Raw genomic sequence first — 12885 nt, 5'->3', positions numbered from 1 at the left:
TTCCCATACACTGATAATGTAGATTTCTAGATCTACACTCTGAGAAACAGAACTCTGAGTAAAGTGAGCTACCACTGAAACAAAATAAAAATTTCCAACCCATTCTCTCTCTCCCTGCTCTCTCTGATGTTCATATTCCCACTAGACACTTTTCTTGGAGGATTCACTGATAGGCAACTCAAATTCCTTATAAATTGGAACTCATTCTTTCTCCCTCCCCCACTCCCACTTCCTGTCTGCTCTTCTAGTACTCTCTATCTTGGAAAAGACAGTAAACATCCATCTGGTGCCCAAGGCAAAAACCTAAAATTCATACTGTACTCACCTATCACCTACTCCTTTAACTAGTCCCCAAGTTCTGTAGATCCTATCACCTACATCTCTTTTAAGTCCTCCCCACCCTCCTCACACCCACTGTCGATGCTTCGGTTTGCCTTCCCCATTGTTCATGTGAACTAACTGGTCTCCGTGCCTTCTGTCTCTTCAACCCACCTTGCACACACCTGAAAGGTTAACTTCCTAAAATACAAATTTGGTACTTTAAGAGCAGAAGGAACAAGTCCCAAAGTAACGATAAAGTAAGCTAAAAACAAGCTCTTTTAATAACATGACACAATGCAAAGAGAATGTACTACCTAATTTATTTCTTATGAGTATGTTCTTACTCTACCCCACACTATATGACCAAATTAAATAAGCTAATAAATCTGTTTTGGTAAAAAGAGGCTACACAGAAGCAAAAACATCCAACTGCTTTCTTAGAGTAAAAAATGAACACAAAATGGATCATAGCAGTGATAAAGGCACCTGAAGGAAAACAAAGGGCTTCCGAGACCTATAAAGTCAAGAATGCATTCAAGTTGAATATACTAACTAGTCTAAAAACACGTGCCTTAATGAGAAAAGGACTGGGGAAATAAAAGCAAACAAAGAGGTTCTGCCACAGGGAAAAACCACCCATCCCTGACATAGGGTGGGACCGAGGTGGCCTCAGTCCCTGTCCAGCAAATATCTCACTTCTCTGGTTGAGTTCATGCCAACTAAGCCACCCGACTATGTATGAACCTGATAGGTAAAGTCTACACACATAAATACAATATGCCAGTCACTAGGTTTGAACCTTCGGGTCCCTCTAACTTTTGTTTCTTATTCGAAAAAATTAAACTGGTATACTAATTAGGAACTAATAAGCAAATTACCTATCAAAAAAGTTTATATTGGGGTGCCTGGGTGGCTCAGTCAGTTAAGCGTCTGACTTCGACTCAGGTCACAATCTCACAGTTGGTGGGTTCAAACGCTGTGTCGATCTCTGTGCTGACAGCTCAGAGCCTGGAGCCTGCTTCGGATTCTGTGTGTCTGTCTCTCTCTGCCCCTCCCCCCCTTCTCTCTCTCCCTCCCTCTCTCAAAAATAAAAAAAATCCAAAAAGTTTATATTAATCATACCAAAATGCACATATCGTTAATAAACTGGAATTCTAGTTTTAAAATTTTTTTTTCAACGTTTTTTTTATTTATTTTTGGGACAGAGAGAGACAGAGCATGAACGGGGGAGGGGCAGAGAGAGAAGGAGACACAGAATCGGAAACAGGCTCCAGGCTCCGAGCCATCAGCCCAGAGCCTGACGCGGGGCTCGAACTCACGGACCGTGAGATCGTGACCTGGCTGAAGTCGGACGCTTAACCGACTGCGCCACCCAGGCGCCCCTGGAATTCTAGTTTTATACATCAGTCTTGCATAGCTGGTTAATGTGCCCTGACCTGGAATAAGGAGTTGCTTTGAGCCTGTGACCAGATCAGATTTCTAAGGGGTTTAAACAAATGACCAGACCTAGGATTAAGGTAAGTTCTAAAAATGCACTGGTGGTTATTTAAATGTAAATTTAAATTAAATAAAATTTAAAATTCAGGTCCTCAGTGACAGAGCTACATTTCAAAATAACCACATGTGATTAGCGACTACCATACTGAACAGCACAGGCAGTGAACATTTTCGTTATCACAGAAAGTTCTACTGGACAGACTATTCTGGAAGATAACCTCCAATAAACCCTACCATGAGTCATCTTGGGAAACAGCCTGACAGTACTGGATGGCTACCACAGAACCGAGATCTAGACCGTTTTCTATACCAAAGGTAAGAGGTAGATATTCAACAACAATTTTCCTTTTCCTCTGCACTGATTTCAGTTTCAGCCCTCGGGATTTCCACCCCTCTTTTTATCACAGGATGACACTCGTATTACAGGCGGCATAGCACAGATGTTAGAAGCACATTCTCTGAAGCCAGACTCCCTGAATTCATACCTCATCTTTGTCTTTTACTAGACATGTAATCTTGGACACATTATTTAATTATTCTATCCTTCAGTTTCCTCATCTGGCACCTACCTCCCTGGGTTACTATAAATATACAAAGTTTATACACATAAAGTGCTTATAGAGGTGCTGGGTGGCTCAGTCGGTTAAGTGTCTGACTTCCACTCAGGTCATAATCTCATGGTCCGTGAGTTCGAGCCCCGCATCAGGCTCTGTACTGACAGCTCAGAGCCTGGAGCCTGTTTCAGATTCTGTGTCTCCCTCTCTGTCTCCCTCTCTCTCTGCCCCTCCCCTGCTCACTCGCTCGCTCTCTCTAAAAGATAAAAACATTAAAAAACAAATGAAGTGCTTATAATTGTGCTCAATACAGAGTAAGTGTCCAGTACGTGTTAACTGCTAGTATTTTTACTGTTCCCACCACACCACCCTCATAGCTCTTCAGATGACAAGTGTGTAAAATGCTCACTTAGGAGAAACATTAGCAAATATAAAGGAATTAAACTAAAACAAGGATCACAATGCAAGAGTATCCATCTATGATAAAAAGATATTCTTTTTTTAAGATTAAAGGAAATGGATTCTGTAGGGAATATTAGATACCCAAAAAAAGGCACGTTTTTAAGAGAGTTACCCAACAATGTCTTATTTGTAAGGCTGACAAACTACAGGTCAAAAGAAGTCCATGTAATAAGCTACTGAGCTATTTAAACTTTTTTTTTTTTTTCAACGTTTATTTATTTTTGGGACAGAGAGAGACAGAGCATGAACGGGCGAGGGGCAGAGAGAGAGGGAGACACAGAATCCGAAACAGGCTCCAGGCTCTGAGCCATCAGCCCAGAGCCTGACGCGGGGCTCGAACTCACGGACCGTGAGATCGTGACCTGGCTGAAGTCGGACGCTTAACCGACTGCGCCACCCAGGCGCCCCGCTACTGAGCTATTTAAATAACCAGTAAAAACTAAAGAGGAACTGAGAAGATACAGGTTCGAGTTCACTAGACCAAATGATACTTCCCTGTATAAACTGTGTTTTGACATTTAAAGGCACTGCCTCTCTCATACTCCCTAAGTTACCTGTACGTTCACTTGACGAACTGACCGAAGATCTTCTAATTTCTTCATCAAGCAGAAAAAGCACCAGATATAATTAAAATGCCACACCAAACAATGACCAGTCAGGTATTTTCTGAGTAGAAACCCACCATAGAAAACCACACCTTGCTCCTGCAGATGGGCAATTTGAAAATCCAGAAATTGAAGTACAAATTTCAGCAAATGTAGTCACATGGAAAGAGCCAGAACTTTGGAAGCATAAAGACTCAAGCCTAAAGCCTGGCTTTGCCATTTACTAGCTCTATGACCCTGGGCAACTTGAACTTAATGCTTATGAGCTTCATCTCACTATCTGTAAAAGGTAAGGTAAAAGCATGTGCCAACTGCATCAGAAATGTGTGTAAAGAGCCTCCAACAGTGCCTGGTACGCAGCAGATGCTCAAGAAACAGGTGCTACAGGTAGTAAATCTTCCTGAGAAGACCCTCCAAGAGTCCTAAGAATGAAACACCACTGCTTTACATAGTGACTACAAAAACTATTCTGACCAGGTATCAGGTATAAATCATGAGAGAATACCTTGAAATTACCATTTGTTTTCCATATTTTATAAGCTATTCCCCAAATTTCCCTTGTTTTCCGTATTCCCTGTTAGATTATAACTATAAACCATCTGGGCCTACAATGAAAATAACTGCCCTTCTCGCACTAAAACCAAGCGTCCACTAGCAATTCTGCCACATGCACCTTCACTAATCCACCCCAGACACCAACACTGTGTCTAAACATCTAACATCCGTCCTGTCTCTACCAATGGAAAAAAGTAGAGAAATTCTGTTTTTTAAGTTTCTTTCAGTGAGTTGAGGTCCATACAACAAAACAATACAGGGTAATTGCTTACCTGGAAAATATTTTGTACTTCAGATCCACCAATCCAGAATGAATGGGGGTATTCCCTTTCAGACTAGTCTGAGAAAAGACAGCAGTCAAGCAGCTTCCAAGATTCTTTCCGTTTACTGTATCCAGCTTTCTTCAATAAAATCCCAAACATGCACTTCGGTAACTGTTGAAAGACAGAAAGCAATCCGTACACCCACCATGGCACCAGCGGCAAAGGACAGCCACCAAGAAATGGAAGGAAGGGTCATCGGAGTGGTGGATCTGAGGCACAGAAAAGTCACAACCCCTGAGTCAGCTATTTGGTATAAAAGTTCTGTAGCAGCATTCTTCACCTCTGTGCCGACAAAAGGATAAGAAATTCTACATGGTAGAGAAGGAAACGTTCCCTAATATTAATTTTTACTCATGATAAATAAGCGATTTCCAATGAGAGCAGCTAAAAACTTACTCCGTTATCCACATAAATTGTCCCAGACCATTCAGCTACGATGAACTTCCTTACCCATTTTCTAAGACAGCTCCTCCAGCATTACAAAAAAATTAATAATATAGGAAGGCTCAAATACCTCCCAAAAAAGATATTTAGGCACCTAACAAGAAATCTTTTGGTTTGCTACCTATAAGACATCAAATCTACACATTACCCAAATCTTCAACCTCACCTGAAATACACGACATTTTAAAAACAAATGGCATAATTTTAAGAGTGAACTTCTGATTCAACAAAGACCAACCCTCTACAATGACCAGTCATTGGGTAAACTAAGGAAAATAATTTAAAAAACACTAATAAACAATTTACTAAATAACACCTTTAAATATATAAGCCGAGTCAACATTGTATCAACATTCTTTTACTACCATACCAACTTCTCCATCAGACTGTAAATATACAAACAAATTATAAGGGAGAGAGAAAAAAGCCATTCTACGGAATAACATAGATAAAAATTTTAAAAATCAGTCAAAAGACTGTTAGTTACATATAAATTTTCTACTTCCTTAAAAACCTACAGCCAAAATGTTCCTGCAGTAATCAGAATACCTACCTTTAGGGCTACTAATGGGTCAGGGCCTTTACATTCCTTACTCATATTTAATTCTCAAAAAAAAAAAAAAAAAAAAAAAAGAGAAAAAATAACTTGCCCAAAGTCCCACATCTACTAATTGGTAGAGACCATCCCCTTTCCACAGAGCACTGTGGCCTGCCAAGTCTAAGGATCAGAAAGGCCATGATTCCTGGGGCAGAAGAAACCAAGCTTTACTCTCAAAGGTCCGGAGTTAACGTCAGAATAGAGAAGCACAAAAATACAGAAGAGTAAATATTTCAGCCTAGCCAAACTAAAACACAACTGAACCAGTTAAGCCATCCTGAAAGGGCTAACGCTCCATATTTTACCACTTAAAAAAGCATTTCTTTAACAAAGGCATGCAATTGTGAGGCTCACAATATTTATAATAAAACACATTATAATGTTGCCAAGTAGGTCTTTGTGTTTAGCAGCAAAGACTGCCTGTGACAAAGAATCTCAAATCCAACTGAAACCAAGAAATTTTAAAATTCCAAGATTTGTCAATAAATAGTCCACAGGCAATCACTGAAGATGTTCTGATTTATCACATTGTAAGCAAAGCAACAGGAGTGACTGAAAAAAAGTCTATGATTAGCCTCACCATAACGTAACAATCTTAGGAAAGTATCCTAATACCCACAACTTAAAAGAGAGATCACTTAAGTAAAATCTCAAGCAAAGAATGAGTGTTCAAGCTTCTCCCGTTAAGTGATATTAGAATAAGCCTAAGAATAAACTGAAAACCCTATTTTGATAGAAGCAGCGAGTTACTAGCTAACTGCTAAAAAGAATATACTCTGCTTTTCAAAGTGTAACTCGGTGCTATAACCAAAATGCTGAGCAATGATAGCAAAACACAACCACAATCTGACTAATGGACTCATTTCTGAACCTCCTGAGTCATCAAGCTTTTTCCTGTATTACTGTGTTAATTTTCTGGTCTTCCCTTCAAATAAATATTTACTGAATGCCTAATTCGTGGCGGCCCTAATGCTAGAGATACAAAGATTAATAGAAGCCAGACCAAAAGTGTAAAGACTGAGTTCTTCCTGTTCTCTGTCCCTTTCTCTTTGAGTCTCCCAAGCAATCATTTCACAGAACCAAAATGTATTTTATTATTAGTTCCCAAAACTGGTTAAGGGTTCTCAATTTAACTCTTAAAAAAAAATAAAAATTAAAAATGACTCAAGTTCCTTTTTCTCAACAGTAAAGCTCTCACTTAAATTTTCTTCTGTGAATCAGAGACAAGCTATTAGAATGGCTTCCCATATTCATTACACTTATTATATTTATCAATCTCTCTACTCACAGACTTTTTTTTCCCTTCATTTTACAAGTTAATGTCCCACTGTTTCTACTTCACAGCTTTCCATTCTGTGAAGTTCTTCATTGTTGACTAACCCTGAGAGGGAATTTCCTAAAAATGCTTCCTGCTGACATCACAGAACTCTGCAATCTTTGAATTTTGTTAAAACAATAATAAGCTCCAGGTTAGAAATACCCTACTGGACTGTCAGGTCCTCCTGGTTCGTCTCTCATTTGCCTACAAAGACAAACTTCCTGTTAGGCAATTGTGATCAGCAGAAACTTAACTGAAGCTAACAAGCACATTCTTGACCAACAGGTTTTTTCCCCCTTTGTCAACTAATTCAATGAACAACAATACAACTCAGGAGGAAATCTTGTATAATACTCACTGCTTATTCTGTTAAAGGTCAAAATCATCAGCTTTGCTAAAACCAGAATAAGAACTCAAAAATCCTAATTTCCTCATCAAAATTAAACTGATCAAACGTAAATCACAATGCTCAATGTTAATAGGAACGAATCACCAGTCTCTTTCTACCAGGATACCTAAAGCAGGGTCGGGTGGGTTCTCTCTGTAGTTCGAGTACAGGCCATTAAGTCTAACTGACAGTTCTTAATAATTGTAACACTCCTTCCACTTCCCAAATTTCCAAAATAATACTGATTCTGTATGATTTCATGATTTGTTCCAAAGAGATACCTCATGAAACATATAATTAAAGCAACTCAATGTCAGGCCTCTGTAAAACTTCACAAATAAATACATGCACAACTAAGGGGGGAAAATAAAACTTTCTTCCCACCATCTGCCTTGACTGTGCTTTACAAAACCCGGTCCCTGTACCGGTGGAAGTTAGCACGGCAAGCAGTTGCTGAGATAAGCTTCTGCAAGGTCCTTTCACACACATTTCTCCCATTATCCTCCCAACAACTCAGAGCAAAACCTACATTTTCTTGTTTTTACCGATAATGAAATCATAGCACAGAAAGGTTAACTTTCTTAAGGTCACACAGCCAGCAGGTGACAAAGCTAGGATAAAACTTGGGTGCTTCCCTCTAAAGTCCATGCCCTTGCTGATAAATCACGCTTCCTCAGAATTTACTGTTTGGCAAGTTCACATCAACACGTATAAAAGGGTTTCCTCAATACTTTGCTATCAACCACTCTCTGGGATGTATGTAAATCTATCTGTTGGGTGTAAAAGTCTGTAAATAATGGTTTTATAGGATGTCTGTATAAACAGTAAACAATGGTCTATAGATGTGTGTGTGCCACACATCACTCTCCTCTTCTGCCTTACCAGTCTTATTCCTCTATTCATCTACACCTTTGTCTTAAAAGTTATCAAAAGGAAACCTTAAAAAGATTTCACAGCATGAAAAAAGAAATACCTCACATTAATTTCAATCAATGTACCTATTACACACCCAAGTCCTAAGCATTGTGAAGGATTCAAAAGACAAATACAGCCTCTGGAAGGGAAATTTAGACATAATCACAGCTTTTACGATATACAGGAGGGTATGATTAAGTCCCATATGAGTTAGGAATACATTAAAAGAATTACTGATACAGGTGAGAATTACCAGACAGACAGCAATAACGCATATAAACAACCAACAGGAAAATTCAACTCAACGTTTACTGAACGTGTATTGTAAGAAGGCACTGCGAGGAGTTTATCATTTAATAGGAGACACAAACAGGAAACTCTAATACAAGCCTGGAAAATGCTACGTGCCACAAGATAAACACAAAGTGCCAGAATTCATTCATTTCATTTAACAGTGAACATCGGGTAGGCAATGCTATAAAAACAAAATAGTATCTGCCACCATAACGTAAACTGACATCAAAAGAGGTGGCACCTAAATTGTGTTTTGAGGAGACAGGACTTTTCTCAGTACAGGCGGAAGAGAGAATTGCCGAGATCTGACTGAAGCCAGCTTGGCCAGAGAGCCAACCATTAGGTCCCGCCGGTAACTATCGGTAGCCTTCAATGCATGGGGGGAAGAAAAGGAAAAAAAAAAAAAAAGATAATGTGAGCAGAATCTGAAGAACCCTGGTCTACCGTCTGGCTGAAATATAGAATAAGTGAGGAATAATGTGGGAAGAAAAGCTAGAAGGGAATCTGTAACTGAAATTACTAGGACTTGAAATGCTTTCTTTCCCTTAAAGTGAAATACCACCAGGTGGAACCCAGGAACCTGAGAGTACAAAATTCAGAGGATCATAGAATTAAACAGCACTACTCAGAAGGATATATAGTTGACCCTTGAACAACATGGGTGATTAGGGGCACTGACCCGCATGTAACAGAAAATCCACATATAACTTTTGACTCCCCCAAAACTTAACTACTAATAACCTTCTTTTGACTGGAAGCCTTACCAATAAAATAAACAGGTGGTTAACACATACTTTGTATTTCATATGTATCACCTATTGTATTCTTACATAAAGTAAGCTAAAGAAAATAGTAAGACAATCATTAAAAGAGAAAATACATTTACAGTACTGTAAAAAACAAAAAATTATTATAAGTGGACCTGCACAGTTCAAACCCACGTCGTTCAAGGGTCAAGTGGCCTTAAGTGCTGTTCTGTGAACCCATGTAATGGCCTAGTGACTTTCCTATACCAGCTCTCTGTTTTCAGGTTAGAGCAGTCAGGAGCCAGGAGTACCAAGATGTGCGCATAGGATCATATTTGTCCTTGTCACTTCTGAAGGGGCAGCTAACTTGCTCAAAAATCAGGAGCAAAAATTGATATATTTGAGCCACAGTGCCTTGAGGCAGGTAAATGAGTCTATAAGTAGGTATACGTGTGTGGTTTATTCCATTCGGACCCTACTTAATTAAACCTTTGTCTATTTAATTGGCATTTGGTAAATCAACACATGGTTAGAAGTAAATGAGGGTAAGTGATAGTGACAAACTAAGATCCAATTTCTTAAAGCAGTCACTAAAAAACAATCCCACTTACTCCACTTAGAGAACCAATGACAGGAAGGGGGGGGACAATCCAAAAAGAAAAAAAGAAAAATTTCCCATAACTTTACTTAGTTTCTTTCATCTCCTTAGCCTTGTAGCCTGCCTATACTTCAACAGCTCTAAAAAATAGCATTGATATCTTACCTTCTTAGGTCCAATGTATTTTACTACATTCAACAAGTAATATAGCCACTTAGAGACAACACAAAAAGAAAATGAGTCACTTAAGGTCACTTACCAAAGAGGGGGACCATCCAACAGCTAATAAGAGTATAATTTGTGCTTGGGGGTGACGGGTGGCCACACGCTCACACCCATAGAGAAAGCAAGGGTTACCTTCCCTAAAACTTTAACATCAGCTTCTGCTATCTTCTAATAGAGAAAACTTACCATCTTTCTCTTCCAATCAGCAGCTCTGTGAGCTCTTTCTAGCAATGAGTGCCTGAACATCAACTCCTACTCCTAACTCAAGCATTAAAAAACATCATGTGATACATAATGCAGTTTTCATTCTTTCCAGTGATATCCACCGCACTAGACACAGACATACTTCCAACTGGATTATTACTTCTCTACCTCATTAATAATAAAACTCATTTTACCAAAGTCAGAAACAAAGTCCCACAAACTAAGTACTATAGTCCAATATAAGGCCATGAAAGTCATTTGGTGGTTAAATTATTTACCATCAGCAATTATAAATTCAGTTGTCTCAAGAGTTTATAGTCTATATTAAAGACTGAACCCTATGACGTAGGTCACTTGGAGAGGCATTCTTTGTGGACCCAGCCTTAGGCAGAGATAGGAGGTCACAAAGGGAGGTTATATTTTGGAGATTTAATTATTGGGCTATCACCAGCTTTATTTCCTAGCAAACTAAAAAGAAAAACAAAAACACAAGGGAAAAAAGAAAAAGAAAAAGAATCAAAATCAAAAGAAGTGGAAGGATGAAGATTAAGAAACTGGAGATACCCCAAAAGTCTGTTTCCTGTCTTTAATATAGCACTCTCTGGAATATCAAATGAAAGTTATCCTGTTAACCATTAAGTGCCAAACTGGTACAGGCAGCACAATCACAAATATTTGAGTATTGAAGCTGACTCATAAAAATCTAAAAATATTTCATGCTTTAGGCTCTTAACATACCATCAGTTTAACCCATTCCTTTCTTTCAATCATGTTATTTTAGAACCAACGTAAAAAGTATTTTTAACCTAGTTCTGGAAACTGTAATTAAAATGCAGCGAATACAGAGAGCCACATGCAATTAGATTTTAAGGCATTATCATTCCTACATCCAATCCTGGATTTACTAAATCAGTTGTTAAATACCTGCACTATCCACTACAATAAATACATACATGTTTATGAAAAGGGTTGCCTAAGAGTCTTAACTGGTATCCCTTTGAGAGAATATCAAAATCCGTATATGAAAAGCCATTTCAAAATTGCTCTCTTTGTTAAATTTTCTGAGAATTCCAGTATATAACGTCCTTGAAAGGCTGAAATATCTTTGCAGATCACAGACAAGTACAATCATGTATAATCAAAACTTTAAGTTATGAGCATGGGGAACCAACAAATTTAGGGCAGAGTTTTTTTTTTTTTTTTTTTTTTTACCATACACTCAAAAATACTAAATGAATTATGCAGTATTTCTTCTAAGTCTTTTGAAAATAAAGACATTTTAGTCATTTTTTAAATGAATGAAAATGGAAGGAGCACAGAACAGCCAATTTCAAAGAGGCACCAAGTTACAATTTTTCAATATGAAGTACTCCTCCAGTTTAAGTGTTTGTATTGTACATCCATAAGAATACAGATGTACTATATGTGGAATCCCAATGAAGATATTTACCAAAATAACCCACTACAAAATTTTCAGAATACAAAGGCTTGACTACGATAGTTTGATAAATTATACTGAAAAAGGAAAAGTTACTTACTAAATGAAAATCAAAGAAAAACTCACAAGTGACAGCATCCTTGAAAAAGCAAGCACACGTGTGCACACGAGCCCAAAGCAGGAACAACCAAAGCTTTTTTTTTTTTTTTCCTTCTAGTTTTAAAGAATACTGGAGAGGTCTAGTTCTGTGAATTATGCAAAGGACAGCAAATATTAAGTTGTGTATTTACGCTACTGTACTTCCATTTTTAAAACATGCAGCTCAACTCCCCAGATACCATCATCCACAGAAACCATGCAGCTATCCAACAGACTTTCAGTGTCACCATTTATTATTTATAGCATTAAATGGGGGAAGTGGCTCTGATGTCACCGACCCTACCCAGTGGAATCACTGACTCAATAAACATTTTCACACTGGAGAAAATCTGGCTAGGAAAACATTGTGCTGGGTTAAGTAGATTCTTTCATCTTCCCTCTCAACCCTGGGGTTGAGGTGGTTACTGTGTTAGGAGAGATACAAAGAAACTGTCAAGGTTTCCACAGGAAAGAAACCCTGAAGACTTCCTCCTCCCAACTCTCCAAAGCCCAGTTTGATTCCCCCAATGTTCAAATTGGCAGGTAATAGCTGCCATGTTTCTTTTCTTCCACCAATCCATCCACAAGCAGCAAATTCTTCGCTTCTGGTAACCACTCTCTCACAGTCCTGTCTCCAAAAACCCCTTCTGGCTCCAAGTCCTAAGGCGGAAAGCGGTTGGGGTGTCCGTAGTGCCAGGGAGTCTGGCATGGCTACCAATGGCTAGTAACAGAAGAGTGATCGCTTCCCCAGGGGCCTAGGATTCTCTCTCTCTCTTTTTTTTTTTTTTTTTTTTTTTAATAAGAAAGAACTGGCGGCAGTGATGAGGACAACCCTACCCCGCTCCTCCCCAATTTTCCCAAAGCAGCGCTGAAAAACATGAAGTTACAGTGTCCCTTTCCTGGGAGATGGAATCCGGAGTACCTGGGGCCTTGCTATGCAAACATCCCTCATCGCGGAGTAGGAAACCCTTTGTCCGAGAAGCCGGACACCACAGGGGCCCGGGAAAGAGGCCCCTTATACGTCACATCTACAAACCCCACAGCTCCCACCTCCACCCCTGTAGGGCCTATCCCGGCATCCACACAGCCCTACGCAGGGGAGAGGGTGCTGAGACCCCTACTAGGACGCGGAGACCGAGGCCCTGACCCATCTCCTCCTAACCCCCCTCCCACCACCATCTCACTCGGCCTGAGTGGGGCTTGCAAGAGCGGTGCAGGCCTGGGCCGGAGAAATAGAGAAAAAAAATCCCCTTCTAAGAGAA

General features: G+C 39.3%; 1 protein-coding gene across 3 annotated transcripts in view; it reads right to left on the bottom strand.

Moving 5' to 3' along the window:
* FBXW11 (F-box and WD repeat domain containing 11) overlaps positions 1 to 12885 on the bottom strand; it is a 122403-nt gene that overhangs the window by 109032 nt on the left and 486 nt on the right. Inside the window, exon 2 of one of the 3 annotated variants that reach the window (XM_047091205.1) lies at positions 4267 to 4428. The exons of the other annotated variants lie outside the window; for them this stretch is intronic. The gene's annotated coding sequence lies outside the window, so the exon portion shown is untranslated. The remainder of the gene's footprint in view (positions 1 to 4266; positions 4429 to 12885) is intronic. 3 annotated transcript variants of the gene reach the window in all.

The sequence above is a fragment of the Lynx rufus genome, unplaced genomic scaffold, assembly GCF_022079265.1.
Source record: "Lynx rufus isolate CCGP_SWC_20201006 ecotype Redwood Valley unplaced genomic scaffold, mLynRuf1.p SCAF_1, whole genome shotgun sequence".
Classification (NCBI taxonomy): Eukaryota; Metazoa; Chordata; class Mammalia; order Carnivora; family Felidae; genus Lynx; species Lynx rufus.
Note: the sequence above shows the minus strand (reverse complement) of the source record. Positions and strands in the feature narration are given on the sequence as shown.